The 16,732-nt window shown below is 33.9% G+C and overlaps 1 non-coding gene across 1 annotated transcript; it reads left to right on the top strand.

Annotated features, from left to right (window-relative positions):
* Positions 1-12,055: 12,055 nt before the first annotated feature.
* Positions 12,056-12,162, top strand: LOC114077032. Its single transcript, XR_003578127.1, has one exon. It is a non-coding gene; the product is annotated as a small nucleolar RNA R71 (small nucleolar RNA).
* Positions 12,163-16,732: the final 4,570 nt, after the last annotated feature.

The raw sequence follows: 16,732 nt of genomic DNA, 5'->3' as shown, positions 1-16,732 counted from the left end.
GGCAGTAGATGATACAAGCAATATGCAGCAATCTTTCGGCCACTGTTTCTGATAGTTTCACCTATCAAAGTTTGTCGAACTACAGTGATCTGATTTCCTTTTAATCAAGGATATGTAGGCAACCTCTGAAGCAAGGTTCGGTCAAATTTTACAAAATGGCTTCATCGGAGTTTGAAACAGTCAAAAATTAGCCACTTCGTTTACTTTCTTTGCTTGAAAACTCTTCATGTTTCTAAGCAAAGAGGGGCATGTTGTGAACGCCTAATTTTTACGTGTTTATTTTACTCCTATAATATTTTTGTAAGGAATCTTATGTTTATTTGTATTTTTTGTATTTGTTTTTATTATTTTATTGGCTCAAATGACCGAATTTGGTTTAAATTGGGCTGATTTAGATCAATTCTGATGGCCTAATCGATTGACCCGGTCAATAGAAATGGTCAAGATTGAATCTCAACCATTCATGATATTTTGATCTAAGTGCTATTATTGGACCCAAAAAAAAATACAAAACTCCAAAAAATTAAAAAATTTTTATTTTAAATTTTTTTCATTTTTCTTCTTCCCCTTACTACCATGCCGTCGGCCGGCCATCGCTGCCGCCACTACCGCCCGGTGGCTACCACCTTTTTGGCCAAAAAATATTTAAAATGTTACCATCTTTTCCTTTCACCCTCCTCTATGTAAATCTACAAACCTTTCATCCATATCTATAGCCAAACTCCGTAGATCTAATGAAAAACCAAATATGAACTTTTACTTTTTTCCTTAGATTTATAAAGGTCCGGTCATTCCCAACCCAAAATCTTTACATAAATGTGTAGAGTTCTTCAATGGTTATCATTTGATATATATTTTATGTTCAAAATCCGTCAAAAAATTTTCCGGCGACCTTCATTTACCCAGAAGTTATATCAATCTTCCCCCCCCCCCCCTCTCAATCTTTATCCAAATTCATCATTATCTTTTTTTCGTTTGACCATATAAGTCATTTGATGTCGGATTTATGTTACTAATGTTCTTTAAGTTTATCATGTTTATGTTGTTGCTTGAAGAATTATTACTATTTATTTATTAATTTTATTTCGTTTTGTGTTTATTTTTTTTCTTTTTCTTTTTTACTGCATTATTTAGTTGTGTTTGATCTTTAAAATTGTTTAGATGTTTAGATTTTGTGTTAGTGGGTCAATTTGTTTGGGTCTTGGTGAAATGGGTCAACATTTGGGCCTATTTTAGATTTTTTCAGAATAGCCCATCAGTTATTGTTCAAACAGTGAATAAAAGAAATTGGTCATCTACATGACATTTGGGCTTATTTTTAGATATTTTCAGATGGCCCATCAGGTATTATTCAAATAATGAATAAAAGAAATAGGTCATCTACATGACATTTGGGTCTTTTATTTTTAAATGACCCATTAACTATTTTTCAAACAATGAATAAAATTAATGTGTCATCTAAATGACATTTGGGCCTATTTTTTTTTTATGACCCATATAACTATATTCAATTAATGAAAAAAGTAAATGGTTCATCAAAAAGGGAAAATTAATCATTCAATTAATTTGATTTTTCTTAAAACAAAAAAAAAAATCATTGGCCATCTTGGGTGGCACCTTGGGAAAACAGAGAGTCCAATGCATGCATTGGCTCTTAAGTTTTCAAGAAAAGTGGAAGATTTAATGTTGAATACCTATTTAAACACCTTCTTTTTTCCAAAAGAAAAAAGAGGAAAAGAAGAAAAAAGATAGAAAGAAAATCAGAAGAAGAAAAAAAAAATTCTTCTTCTTAAAAAAAAAAAAGATATTTCTCTTGGGTTGTCTTGGGAATTCAATTGAATTTGCTTCTATTATTTGCTTGTCATCAACTGTATGTATTTCTTTTTACATTTCAATGTAATCTTGAATTAATGTTTATGTTCTTTTTATTTTATTTTTTATTGAAAAATTGTTGATATTTTTTTTTGCTAAGTTTATTATGATTCTCGTATGATTATGTTTATCCTTATGTTACTTAGTTGGTATATTTTTATTAGTTAATTCTATATTGTTTCTCATATGATTGTGTTTATTATGATGTACATATATATTATTAATCAGATTTAGTTTAAATGTTAGCTTTAGTAAGTAAAAAAAGGTAAAAAAAATATAAAAATCGCATTTTTTTAGGTTTTTGGTAACTTTCTTTTTGAAAAATGAACTTAAGAAAAAAATAAAAATAAAAAATGTAAAACTAGTCATTTTTGCACAAGGGTTTAATCTAGTCATTTTTGCAACAAAAGGAAAATGTAAAATCTGGTTACTTCTGCAAAAAATGTAAATCTTGTTATTTCTGGAAAAAAAATATATATGTAAATATGGTCTTTTTTTCAAAAATAAAAATAAAAATAAATTTTTTCTTCAATAAATATTTGAATTGACTATTAAAGTAAAAATATAAAGTTGACTAATTTGACTAATTTGACTTAATAATTTAACAATTAGAAAATTTGTTATTTTGCAATCATCATAAAATAAGTCAAGATAGTCATTTTATAATTTTTTCTAACAAATTGGTTATTTCTTAAACTTTTATCAATATTAAAAAAAATTAAAACTAGTATATCATTAGTTTAAAAGAGTGTTTAATTGTAATTTTGTAAAAAAAAATTTATTTTTTTCTTCTTTTGTTGTCATTGTCTAGTTATAAAACTTAACTGTCTATTGTATTTTATTTTTTGTAAAACAATAAATATAAATGCTAGAAATTTTTTAATAATAATAAATAACTAAATACTAATAATTTCTTGGTCTATCTGTTGCACCATTTTCTTTTATTCATTTTTATCATTATTTTTTTTTAAAAAATTGAGTAATTAATTATTGTGTTTTGTTTTCTTTAAACAATAAAATAAAACTTCAAATACCATCATGTGTTCGGTTATGATCCTTGGTGTATATTCTTTTCTAAAAATAAGGGTCTTGTGTGCGGTTACGCTCTTAGGCAAATCAATTTTTTTTAAAAATAGTAATTAATACAATTTTCCCCTTTTTATCCAAAATAAATAAATAAATTACTTTAGCCAAATATAAGTTAATAAAGTGACCGTGCTAGAACCACGGGACTCGGGAGTTGCCTCATACCTTCCCTCCGGTCAATAGAATTCCTTATCCAATCTCTGTTTTTCGTAGACCATTAAAAAAAAAATTTTATTTTAACCTAAGAACTATCTTGTGACATGGAACACCTAAAAAACTCAACTCCAAGTGGCCACTCTATAAAAAAATGAAAACATATTTTTTTTAAAACCCGTCATATCCTCAACAATTGTAAAAAATAAAAGAGGTGTGACAGGTAGGACTAGGGATAATATTTCTTAACATGATCAATTTTTAAACCATTTTCAAAGAAAGCTTGCTGTCATCATTCAAGCACAATAACACCTGCATTTCTCTTCAGTAACAACTTGGGCAAGTTCTAGGTTAAGAAACATAACTTGGATATCATAACAAAACTCACCACTCATGGCACATGTTTTATTCAAAAAGGATCAATTTCAACACAAAATCATGTCATGCAGAAGGTTCAATTAAGATCAAGTTGTACATTCAGATCATATACACATATTTAAATGCATTTATACAACCCTTCTCACAAAGTTACAGCTTCAACACAACCCATCCTACGACACAAATGTGGAATTGCCCTTAATACAGTTGTCATCCGTCTATCATTGGGCATCATGACTTGATCTATAACTATGAACTCAATTCTAATAAAGAATAAAAATCTTTTGGTATTTTTGTATAGTTCAAATGGACTATTTATGGATAAAGAACCAGAAACAACTACCAATGAACCCAAAATAAAACTAGAAAACTCTATTCAAGCACAAAATATGTATATATCAAATAAGTTTTTTCACCCTACCCCACACTTATACAATTGTACTATCCCAAGTGCATTTTAAAATTTCAATAAATTTCGCAAGGCAAGGTAAAAAACAACTCCTTTCTCAATCTTCCATGGAATCAGAACCATCTATATTACCACGTCTCTGCGATATCTCACCGATTTAATTATAGCCCTATGTTGATATTTGTGCTCATAATCAAATACTACAACATACATACCCCGTCAAAAGTGATGTCCGCGTAATATATGCCGGGAATGAGGCAGCTCATCACTACTTTTAGCCACACATGCGTCTCTCGAAGCATGCGAGCATATAGAAGAGATTTGTGATATCTATTGATGTTGTGCTTTGTCCACTGACCAATGGATTTAGGATCATATAGTGGATTTCGGATGGCCTGATATGGGGGGTCTAATATTATTCCTAGTTAGCACAAGAGGATATGTGCCCTGTGCAGTACCCAAAGTATCATTGATGCTTGTGGGTGTAATAGGTACATTTACACACCGAATAGTCACAAAGTTTCACCTAGTTTTCGGTACCCAATCGGCATAGAAATCATGATCTAAGCTTAATTTGCACTCATCTAGATCAGAATATGCGAACTCAATCCTAAGCTCTCTAATTAGCCTCAAGGTCTGCAGGAACTCCCAGGCCAAGTTATCCTGATCATTGCATACATCCGAGAAGTAGGATAACTCAATATAATTGTTTCACCATCCTTTTCCTTCCTTAGAGCCAGCCTTTATTCTGAACCTCTAATTTTGTACCTTACGGGACAGAGGCAAGAGTTGTACATGACCTCTCCTTAGACGCTTCTTGTGAACTTGTTGGGACACTACTTTCCCGGGACGTTGTGAAGTAGACAAAGTGACATGAATGATGTATCAAATTTCAGTCTCAGAATTACACCAACACGCAAGATACATTTGGCTTGCGCACACAACCCCACACTTAGTTCAAATCAATCACATTTTAGGTACTCAGACTTCCCAAATTTTATTATTCACAACGTATTCAAGAAAGCACCAAATTCGTGTCTACTCAAGTCTTCAACGCTAAGAGGGAAAGGAAATCAACTTGACTTTGAAGTCCACACCCAATCAGAATAAGCACTAATATATCCATGCAAAGTTGATAATTCTACTCAAGAATTTGAACTAAGAAGTGTACAAACATCACACGTCAACACCCTACATAAGCTACAATGACATTGTGTCTTCTATTGAAGATTTTGAAATACAACACAATGAAATATGAAACATGGTATTCACAACATACAAATCCTCCCCATCCCCCAATGCAAATCATGGAAAAACACAATTTCAACTTATACACTACACCATTTTAGGTATACAACAGCACTAATTTTGGACTACGTTTGTAAAGTGTTGCCTAAAGTAGTTCTAGGAACACTTTTAAAGCGTAACCAAAGTTTTTAACTTTTAGGAACGATAATATTTACAAGACTTCAAAAGTGTAATCCTTAATGGTATAAGATACACTTTATATCTGTTGGTACAATATGATATAATTGGCAACACCTATTTATATATATGACCACACCTTTACAGTTTCCCATTTTTTAATTGAAAAAATAACACATTATAAGTGTGGACTTAAAATTTTCACCAAATATTATATTCCCTCCAATATTCATAAAACATTAATAAAACTTATGTGTCCCCAAAGAAGAAAATCACATCTTAATATGTCTCTGTTGAACTTATGAAGACAAATTTTCCCAGATGAGCTTATCAAAAAGTTGAAGCTAAAGTCTAAAAAACTGATTGAAGAGTTGTATAGCTAAGTATTTTCTCATGATTTTCTCTCATATTTCTCGATGAATAACTTGATTTCTCATGTATTTCTCGGAAGAGCTTGGAGCTTCTCGATGAAGAACACGAGTTTCGTCGTAGTTCTTACTGAAGAACACAATTTTGTTGGTATAGATTTTATCACTTAAGAAATTCTGTATTTGAAATTCAAAATTTTAGATTTAGGGTTTAATGTTCTTTTGTTTTTATATGATTTTTGGGAGTCTAGCTTGTATTATAGCTTCATCAGTTGATTTTTTTGGTTGTCTAGCTCGTATTTAGATTTATCAGTTGATTCTTTGCCCTTTTTGTTCTACATGTGAAATTTAAATGATGTTTTTCCAACTTGCTTGCTTTATATTTGATTCAACTTTCCTGATCCAGATTTTATTTCAACATTAGTCTTAAAATCTTATGCAACTTGCCTACTTTACACTGTGTTACCTGTTTGTGTTCCTAATTTAGAACTTTGAAATTAGACTGAATAGTTGTAGGGTCTTGTTAGTCGAATCATATGAAGTTCACTCTAAAAATCAACAGTTTTTTAAAACAAAACATAATCGTCGTGCAAGCTATTGTCTTGTTTTAGAACCTTGTGTTTACAGCTTATTGAGTAAATTTTACATTGGCTTGGACTCATATTATGTTGAGTAGATGGGTCTGCATAATCTTAAGGTAATTGATATCTGGTAATATTTCTGTATGTATCATTATATGGAGGATGTATCTAATAGCTATGTTAATATATCCATCTATCATTGTTTATTCTAAGATACCTGGGAACATATTCTCAGCTGCCTAAGTTAAGGTTGTGGCTTTGTCTGTGTGTGTTGATTTCTTTCATTGTTGTAATCATGGAGACCTTTCTTGGGAAGATCTACAAACTTATATAAGGTGGAACTTATAAATCACTTGGTTTTGGTGAAGTGCAAAGCAACCTAATCTAAAAATTTGTCGCCCTTAAGGATTACAGTGAGAGATAGCAAATTTTGTAAATTTAATATATAGTACAACAGAAGTTATAGAATTGAACTCTATTCTTCATTAGACGATATATTATACTAACATGTGTTATCCTATATCAGTGATGGTAGTCAGTGTATGATTTGTAAACTTATAACAGATAAGGCAAAGAAGTTATTGAACGGAACTCTATTTTTTGTTAGACGATATATGATATTGTCGTTTGTTAAACTTTACCCGTGAAGGTAGTTTATGCATGATTGTTAAGGCTTGTCCTTTAAAAGGGTACTGATGAATATTCCAGAAGTTGCAGGTGTTCTCTGATTATTCACAAACAAGTTGAAGGATGATTTCAAAATACTTCTTTAATTTTCCACTGTTTGTTCAGATACAAAAATTCCATTTTCAGATCGAAGCTCTTTTAGATTTATTCACGATTTTATCTATGTTTGCCACTGAAGTAATGAAATCCCATATGATTTTGTCGTTGCTCACCAGGGACAGAACAACGAAGATGATGTGCTAAAGCTTTCTCATATCGAAAGTAGTTTGTTTAATCCTTCGGTACTTAAAATATTTTATAATTTGGTAATCATGTGTTTATATACTCAGAGAACTAATGCAGGATGATTGAACCTCAATTAAAGAACATTGATGGTCCCTATAATTACATCATTTAAACGCTGCCCTTTTTCCAAATCTTTTCTCAGAATAGGAAATGACTTATAAGAGTCTTCAAGTTAAGACCATGAAGACAATCCTCATTATATTTCAATCTCCTTTACAATCTCAGAATGAGGTAATTGTTTATTACTTTCCTATCTTTATTAGGATAGTAATTGGTTGGTTGTTCCATGTGTTTCTGAATCAGTACTATAGACATTGAACAACTAAGTGATTCCCTTAATCTACCAAAGCAAAAAAGTGCAAAACTTCTTATTCATGTATGCTTAAAATAGTTTTGTTTGTTCCTTGAAAGAAAAACTGCATTTGTGTGAGACTTTTGAGGGCCTGTGATGGACAACAATATCCTTTTTGGGCTCCTTCTTGCTGCATCTCGTTTATAAATATTGACTCCATGTCATATGTATTAAATTTTCTATCTTATGTGAGTGGAAGTATTATAAAGAATATAACTTTGTTCTAAAACCTTTTATGTGTGTATGGATTATTCCTGAAAACTTATGTTCATGGTTATGAATTCAAAACATTTGTCTGCTTGTGAAACCTGATATGTAGAAATTTGTATTATAGAAATAACATACAACTGTACATTAATTATGATTGTATTTATTGTAATAAAGGTAATGTGAGAGTTGAATCACTTGCTACTGCATCTGTTATTATAGTATAAACATTAGTACTCTTTACTGCTGCTAATAATGTACTGGGAAGTTTCATGGAATGTTGTTAGAACGAATAGTTTCTTTATACTAGGATCTAATCTTTAGCCGTCTTATGATCTTCAGAGGGACTCCATTTGTCGTCCTAACCAGCTCCATATTCTAAAGCTTCAAATATGTATTTCCATTCATATCTCATCTTGGCTGGAAATGGTTTAATCAATGGCCTAAGATAGAATGAAATTGTCAGGGAGAGGCTAGTTATAGTGCAATTAGAAATCAAAGTTCTTAATGTCAAATATCATACAAGCAATGGAACTATGTACTACAAAATCTTATAACCTAATAGTTGGGTCGAGGAAGGTAGAGAGAAATGTATAGTATCCCATCATGATAAAATGTCCAAACTATTCAAAAAGCAAAGGAATTCCAACCTGGAAAATCATCTGGTGTTTATTAGTTTTCCTTAAATATTACGCAACACAACATTAACAAGTCTAGAAATGTTAGAAATGTGCAATTTTCAGAATGAAGTTACACATATTGATCTTTTGGATGACGAAATTCTAGGACTTTCGCAACTGTCAGGTTCACAGGTTATGATACTCAAAGGTAATAACTAGATGAAAGTTCATGGAAGTTCAGTGCTAGTTAAGTTTAATAGTATATTTTGTGAAATGTAACAATAATTCTCAGGATCCTAAAAACAGAGAGATGAAATATTTTATGTTCTTTTTAACTCCAATACATAATATGGGGATTGTTCCATTAGACTTTAAACCTAGAACTCTTAGTCAGGACATTAGCAGTTCTCTTTTGAGACTACTCTTGAAATTATACTCTGTAAGCAAGTCGGCTAAATTTTGACTTTAAAACTAGATGAATGAACTTTTCCTTTGATAAATTTAAATAGAGTGTTAGAAAAACCATTTGTGCAGATGCCCCCAAAAATTCACATTTATACGGATATGATATTTACCGTAGAAGAAAAGGAGAAATTCCTTGCTCCTTGGTGGATATGCAAATAACGTTTAATCTAACAGTGAAACGGCCAATGAGTTTTGATCCATGTGAGTGGACAGAATATGATGAAAGTGTATATGCTTGTTATTGAAGATTTCTTCTGCATTCCGTTGCCTATTTTCTCATCCACTTATCGCAAAGGAAATTCAATTATGTGTAATAGTTTAATCCAATTAAATTAATTCACTTTAGTTGTTGAGTCTCTTATTTAAAGTTATCCCTTTAGTTAAGTAGGTTTATTTGAAGTTCCAATAAAGTTATTTACATTTTTTATGCTTGTACATTGTTTGTTTTAGCAATTGGGCAGCTTCCTTCCCAGGATAGTTTGTCCCTACTTGAGTACAACTGCTTATGTACTGTAGTCATGAAGCCAGATGCATGTTCTCTCTCTCTCTTTATCTATGTGTGTATGTGTGTGTGTGTGTATCCTGTAAAATCTAGCATGTCCAAGGAAGCTTTGGACTTCATTCACTGATATAGGTGGGGAAAATTTTTAAATCAATTCCATCTTCGCTTTATGAACTTCTATGCCACTCTTTGAGATCTTGTGTTCACTATATAACAGAGAATTGACACTTCTCCTAGTTAAGCAACAAATTGGGCTCCTCACACCTAGTAAGAACTCGGTCAAGGTTAGTAAAAACAGTTCAAATAACTCACCAAACACTGAGAAATTGTCCTTGAACACTTCAACCAAGTCATCCACCATATCATGGAGGAATGCCATCCTACATCTCTAAATGTTGTTAGGGCATTGCACAAGACGAATGACATACGCTTTAAAGTACTATATATGGTCCTTCCTGGTGGATTCATTGAATTTCATGTAATAGATGAAAGTATCAGCTCATTCTTCTCTTTGGTTACAACATTCATTCCTCCCTTCTTTGGCACACACTGCACTGGACTTACCAATTTGATGTCATATATTCGGTATACAATCTTGCATCGAGCCACTTCATGACCTCTTTCGTGACAACATCTTTCATCTACGGATTTAATCTTCGATTATGTTGTGCACTTGCTTTATACCTTTCTTCCATGTATATTTTGATCATATAGAGAATGGGAATATTACAATGGATGCCAGAAATTTTCCATCCCATAGCTATTTTTCTTCTCTTCAGAATTTGTAGTGCGACTTCCACCTATTCGTATAATAATGTTGTAGACAAAATAACCTGTAAAGTTTTATGTTTACATAAGAATGCTTACCTGAGGTGGGACGGTAGTGTCTTTTATCTCCAAGTTGGGTTCTTCTTCAATGAAGGGCTTGGGTGGAGGAACCAACACCCTATTTAGAGTCTCCAAACGATCTCTAGTTGTCATTATAAGTGACACATCAAAGAACTGCACAAATTTTTGTGCTTTAAAATCCCCATATAGGTCATCACCCACTTACACTCACTTTAGGGTATCCTTGGCTGCAATATACTTAGCTTTTTCCTCAAGATCAGATAAAGTTATGGCAGACAACTCCTCATACACATCTGCATTTTCAACGATTTATACACATCAATAACCTCTACATTATCATGAGTCCTCGTAGTAAGCTGCCTAGCAGCTACATCAATCATTACCCTTCCAGTTTTGAAGAAAGGTTTCCTTAAGATAAAGGGGACCTCAGGATCAGGATCAAAATTCAACACTACAAAATATACTGGGAAAATAAATGATCCCACTCGCACCAGTACATCTTCTACAACACCCTCACACCTAGCTACCGACCTATCCGCCAACTGCAAAATTATGGTACTAGGTTTAGGACTACCCAACCCCACCTTTTTTGACAGCGAAGTTTGCATCAATTTTCTACTAGTTCCAAGACCGCTCATCCCTCTATCATGAATTCTCTTCCCTATATTGTTCCTAACAGTGAAACTTTTCGGATCTTCTAATTTAATGGGCAGCTTGTTCTATATTGTGGAGCTGCACTATTCAGTAAGTTCCGTAGTTTCATACTCTGTCAACCTCCTATTGCTCGCCACAATCCCCTACATGTAATTTCAACACCTAGGTATGTCATGTAACACATCTACCAAAGGCAAATTAATGTGAACTTGTTTCAAAAGAGAGAGAGAAACCTACAAAAAACGCTCGTCCTCCTTTTTTTTTTCTTGAACTTCTGAGGAAATGGAGGAGGTGGTCTCACTAATCGTTCTTCATTCTCTTTGAACTCACCTTTCATGGGTTCACTTTCCTTGTTTACATCTTCAGTGATGCTTTGCTTAGGAGCTAACTCCTCCGATTGCTAACAACTGTGTGTACTAACCACATTAACCTCTTCAAGATTTTGGTCAGTATCCTAGGCAACCCTCCTTGTGGTTGTCAATTATGGGCACTATCAAAATTCCCAAATTGTTTCTCCATTAACTGAGTATCCAATTGATATTTCTCACATCTACACCTAACTAAGCTTGGTTCACCATAATATTTTTTACAATATCATCAACACTCATGTTTATAGATTGCAGCTTTGGTTGCTCTTGTTTGCCTGTTATTGTACCTATGAGCATTGACTTGCAACCTATATTGGTGTTGCCCTTGGCCATGATTCATATTTTTACCCCAAGAGAAGTTTTATTCGTTTCTCCAACTTGGGTTGTATCAGTTCCCATAGTTTTGTTCGCATTCTCCTCTTTTAGTATTACCTACAAAGTTTACAGTGTCTGGGTTTGCACCTTATGGTGGTTGTTGAACTGGGTTCACTTGAATAGGTTGTTTCCCCAATGACATGTTACTAAAGTATGTGTTCATCATATTCTGCATAGCAATAATATATGTAGTTATTGTAGTAACAACATCTAATTCTAGCATACTTGTAGTCTTTTGTACTACAGATTTCATTGTACTTCCATTCCACTCTGGGTTTCCCTAAGAAATTCTCTTCAGCAAGGTGAAAAATTTCGCATAAGTGTTCTCCAAGGCCTGTCCACGTGCAGCTGAATCAAGTCAAATCTTTGTATTAGGCTCCTACCTTTCAATGAAGGTGTGGACTAACAGCTCGTTAGATAATTGATTATGAGGGCAACTAATCAACAACGACTTAAACTTGTCCCAAGCATGGTACAAGTTCTCTCCACCTTTCTTCCTGAAACTCAATATATCACTCCTCAATTTTGATGTTATACTTGATGAAAAAAACATAATGAGGAACTTCTAAGCTAAATTTTTCTAGATGGTGATTAAATTCACAGGCTCTCAATTCAATCATCTTTTTTCTTTCCCTGAGAGAGAGAAAGGGAATAATGTAAGCCTCATGTAATCTTTATTCACTATAGTTGGACTGTAAGTTTGACTGATCTCGAAAAAGTTCTTAATGTAAACCGTAGATGTAATACCACGTATAAAAACATACCAATAATCATATTCTTATAAATCTACAAGTGCAATCGATGGTCACTATTGACAGACCGTAGGCTAATCTACAAGCCGTACTGTGCATCCGCCGTTTGCAACTGAAGCTCTCCCAAAACACAGCCTACAAAACTCTACTAAGTGTAAATCCACCGACAAACCTACGATTCATAAGTCAGACTTCGGTCCTTGGTCTGTGTCGGTGAATTGAGAATCAAGTTAACCAGCCTCTGACATGAACTACAGATGACCATCACGGACCTTTATTCTATCTACGGTCCGTAGGTCTGACCGTAGGTGACGTTAGCAGTTAGTTAAGGGGAATTTGCTGATAGGGTCAACTTAAAATTATCATAGCTTTTAGCACAAAATTAATTAGGTGTTCCATGACCTATCATATGATATATAATTGAGTTATATTTTCATAGCCACCGAGTTTTCTAAAATTTTACCTGCGAGTAAAAAGTTATGCCCATTTTAATGAAGACGTGTCAAAGAGACCGAAACAACGGACCGTCAATTGAACGATGGCCCGTCAGTTCAGGTCGTCGATTGGTCCAACTGCAAAATTTCCAGGGTCTTTTGGTCTTTTCCTAGTTCGTTTAACCCCTAAGGTACATCGTTTAGGCCCTAAATCAAGAAATTGTAGTCAATTTAAGCGTAGAAACATAAAAACAACTGACCTAAGTAAAAATCATAAAACAAAACCTAGAAATTTAGAAGCAAGAAAGCAGAAAAAGGTCAAAAACCCTAGTTCAAGAATGCAACAAGGTTCCATCATTTCCAGCCCCGAAATCTAAAGATTTCTCTGTGGATTTCATCATAAGGTATGTGAAATTTTATTGGGATCCTTTCACCAGTTATATCCCTAGTTTATAGTCATGTTTTTGTATTCCCATATCATGACTAGACTTGAGGTTTCTAGAACTATAGCAGATTACCATGAATTAGTTAGTTATAAGTTCCAAGTAAGAATACCATGTTATTACTGAGTTTATTTCATGAAATTCAGAACCCTAGCTATATATTTCTTTAGTTCTTGAATTACACATGTTAGATAAGATATTTCAGTTACTTCAGATATGCATGCCTTAGTTATTAATGCATGATTATCAGATTAATTGTTGCATTCTCAATTTGCGTATTAAGTTTTGAGCTATCAAGTATTTACAGAAATCTAGTCATAATATGCTAATGACTTAATTCATTGGGAGTAGCATAATACCGAGTTGAACTAGGGTTCAGCATACCCAAATAGTCATAGAACTACTAGACAAGTAGGTTGTAAGTCCCATTTTTTGGCATTAGTTTAGTGATGATGCCAACATGCCTTTATATATTTTTCACGACATATTGGGTCCTTTCGATGGGGAGTATACATCGGACTCTACATTTAATAGTATACATCAGACTCTACATTTAACTCATGTGGTTTTATAATTGGTTATTAGTAGCTCCACAATTAAGTTAGACTCTATTGCATTGACCATATTTACAGTTGAGTTAGTATTCAGTCTCAGCATGTTATTAATTTTTTCATTGAATCCAGTTAGCTCATAATTCAGTATATCATGTTTAGTACATTATACTTGTTTTTGTGCTTGTTCACTCATATTTTATTTCAATTTTTACTCTATCCTACTTGCACAGTACCTTTCAAGTATGACGCATATGTACACTACATCTTCTCGTGATGTAGGTTCCGGCTCTCAGCATCCATATTACGCTTAGAATGATTTCACATCTCTAGTTCAGAAGAATTAGTTTGAGTCCTCATTCTCCGAGGACAATAGAAATAAGTTCATTTTAGTATTTTAAACTTTTGGTTTATGTTTTTTTCTAGAATCAGATGGGGCCTGTCCCAGCATTTTTAGTCAGTGAGAGGTTATTTTAAAACATAGTTAGTTTAAGCTTAGTATTGAGTTGATAACTTTTTTATTAAACTCATTAGATTTCATATATCTCAATTTTAGCATATGAGTATTCCTCATCATTTCATCCTTATTATGATTTAGCTTCCTCAAAGTTTATTATCTTTAGTATGGTCATGATCATATTGGTAGGGTTAGCTTGGGATCACTTTTGGTCCTAGGTCCCGTGTCCGCGTCTTGGGGGTAGCTCGGGGTGTGACAAACTTGGTATTAGAGTTTTAGGTTTAGGTTTCATAGGATGTCTCAAAAGAGGCACTAAGTAGACTCCTTTTCACGAATGTACTAAGGAGAGGGAGGGCATGAAGTGTTTTAGGGAAAACATCACTTTCTTGTTATTCATATCGTGCGTATGGTATAATCTAATTCTATTCTAACTCAAAGTTCTACATTTCAAATAATGTCTCCTCATAGAGATAACGCTAGGGATGCAAACGCAGCTCCTGCAATCCCAGATTAGGAAGTCTCCAATGCTGAGTTCAGGAATGTTATTTAAATTTTGGCTCAGAGTGTTTCTAACCAAAATAATCAGCTGGTTCAAGATCAGGTGAATGCAGATGGTGGATCAACAACATCTAGGGTCTATGACTTTGTTAGGATGAATCCACCTGAGCTCTTAGGATCGCAGACTAGTGAGGATCCCCAGAATTTCTTAGATGAGATCAAGAATATCTTTGAGGTAATTCAGGTCACTGGAAATGATAAGGTTGAGTTGGCATCAGACCATTTGAAAGATGTTGCTCATATCCGGTACACTCAGTGGAAGGAAAAAAGGGGTATAGATGTAACTCCTATTACTTAGGATTACTTTAGTGCGACCTTTTTGCACAGGTTTTTCCGAAGAGAGTTGAGAGAAGCAAAGACTCAAGAATTCATGAGCTTAAGTCAAGGAAACATGACGGTCCAAAAGTATGGGCTCAACTTTAACCAACTCTCCAGGTATAATCCTCACATGGTTGCTGACTCCAGGGATTAGATTAATAAGTTTTTGATATAGTGTTAGATTTGGTGAAAACTGAGTGCAGAAATGTTATGTTACTAGGAGATATAAAAATCTCAAGGCTCATGACTATTGCTCCGCAGGTTGAGGGTGATAATTTTAGGGAACCGCCTAACGAGAATAAGAAGACTAGGGCTAGGAACTATGACTACTTTCATAGAAAATCAAGTGGTGCAAATCGCTCAAAAAGTCAACTGAAATTTACAACCCGAGCCCCTTCATCAGCTAGTGTTCCATCCTTCAATAATAGGTATGATCAGAAGGGTAGAACAACAGTCTCAAAATCTCAAGGAAGTGTTTTAGGAAACAAAACTTACCCCACTTGACCTAAGGGTGGTAAGAACGATCAAGGTGAGTGCCTCGTAGGAAAAGAAGGTCGCTTAGGATGTGGTCAGTCTGGTCACAAGTTGAGGAATTTTCCTTTTAGACAAGGTCAAGGAGGTGGTAATGGTAGAGCTCAATCTAAATCTTCAGAATCAGAAGCATATCGCTCGACTCAGTAGGGTAACTCATCTCGTACAGGTTGCGTTCAGTGCCAGAACAAGTTGTATGCTCTTCAGGCTCGCCAAGATCAAGAAGGTTCTCATGATTTAGTAACTGGTACGTTATGAGTCTTTGAGCTTGATGTTTATGCATTGTTAGATCCGGGGATACTCTTTCTTTGTAACTCTTTACATAGAAGTCCAATTTAGTGTCACTGCAGAAGCTCTCTCAGAATCTTTCTTGGTCTCTACTCCAGTTAGTGACCTAGTTATAGAAAGACGGGTATACAAAAATTTCCCTGTCACAGTATCTTAAAAAGTAACCTCAGGAGATCTTCTAGAGTTAGAAATGGTAGACTTCGATGTCATTCTAGGAATGGATTGGTTACATCCCTTTTATCCCTTAGTTGATGGTAGAAATACGATCCGTGGTCTGTGTCCATGGATTGAGATTTAAGTTACCCAACCTCTAACATGAACTATGGATGACCAGCACGGACCTTCGTTCAATCTACGGTCCGTAGGTCTGATCGTAGGTGAGGTTAGCAATATGTTACAGTGAATGTGCTGATAGGGCTAACTAAATATTGTTATATCTTTTACTACAAAATGAATTAGGTGATCTATGACCTATGATATAATGGATAATTGAATTATCTTTCCATATCCACCAGGTTTGCTAAAACCCGGCCTCTGAGTAAAAATTTATGCCCATTTTAGTGAAGGTCTGTCGAGCAGACCCAAATACGGACCCAAACTACAGACCGTCGATTGAACGATGTCCTGTCACTCCAGGTCATCGATTGGTTCAGCAACAAACTTTCAAGGGTCTTTTGTTCTTTTCCTTGTACGTTTAACCCCTAAAATACATCATTTAAGCTCTAAATCATGAGATTTTAGTCAGTTTAAGCCTAGAAACACAA

Source organism: Solanum pennellii, chromosome 4 (assembly GCF_001406875.1).
Source record: "Solanum pennellii chromosome 4, SPENNV200".
Taxonomy (NCBI): domain Eukaryota; kingdom Viridiplantae; phylum Streptophyta; class Magnoliopsida; order Solanales; family Solanaceae; genus Solanum; species Solanum pennellii.
The sequence above is the reverse complement of the archived record's forward strand: the minus strand, read 5'-3'. Positions and strand labels throughout refer to the sequence as shown.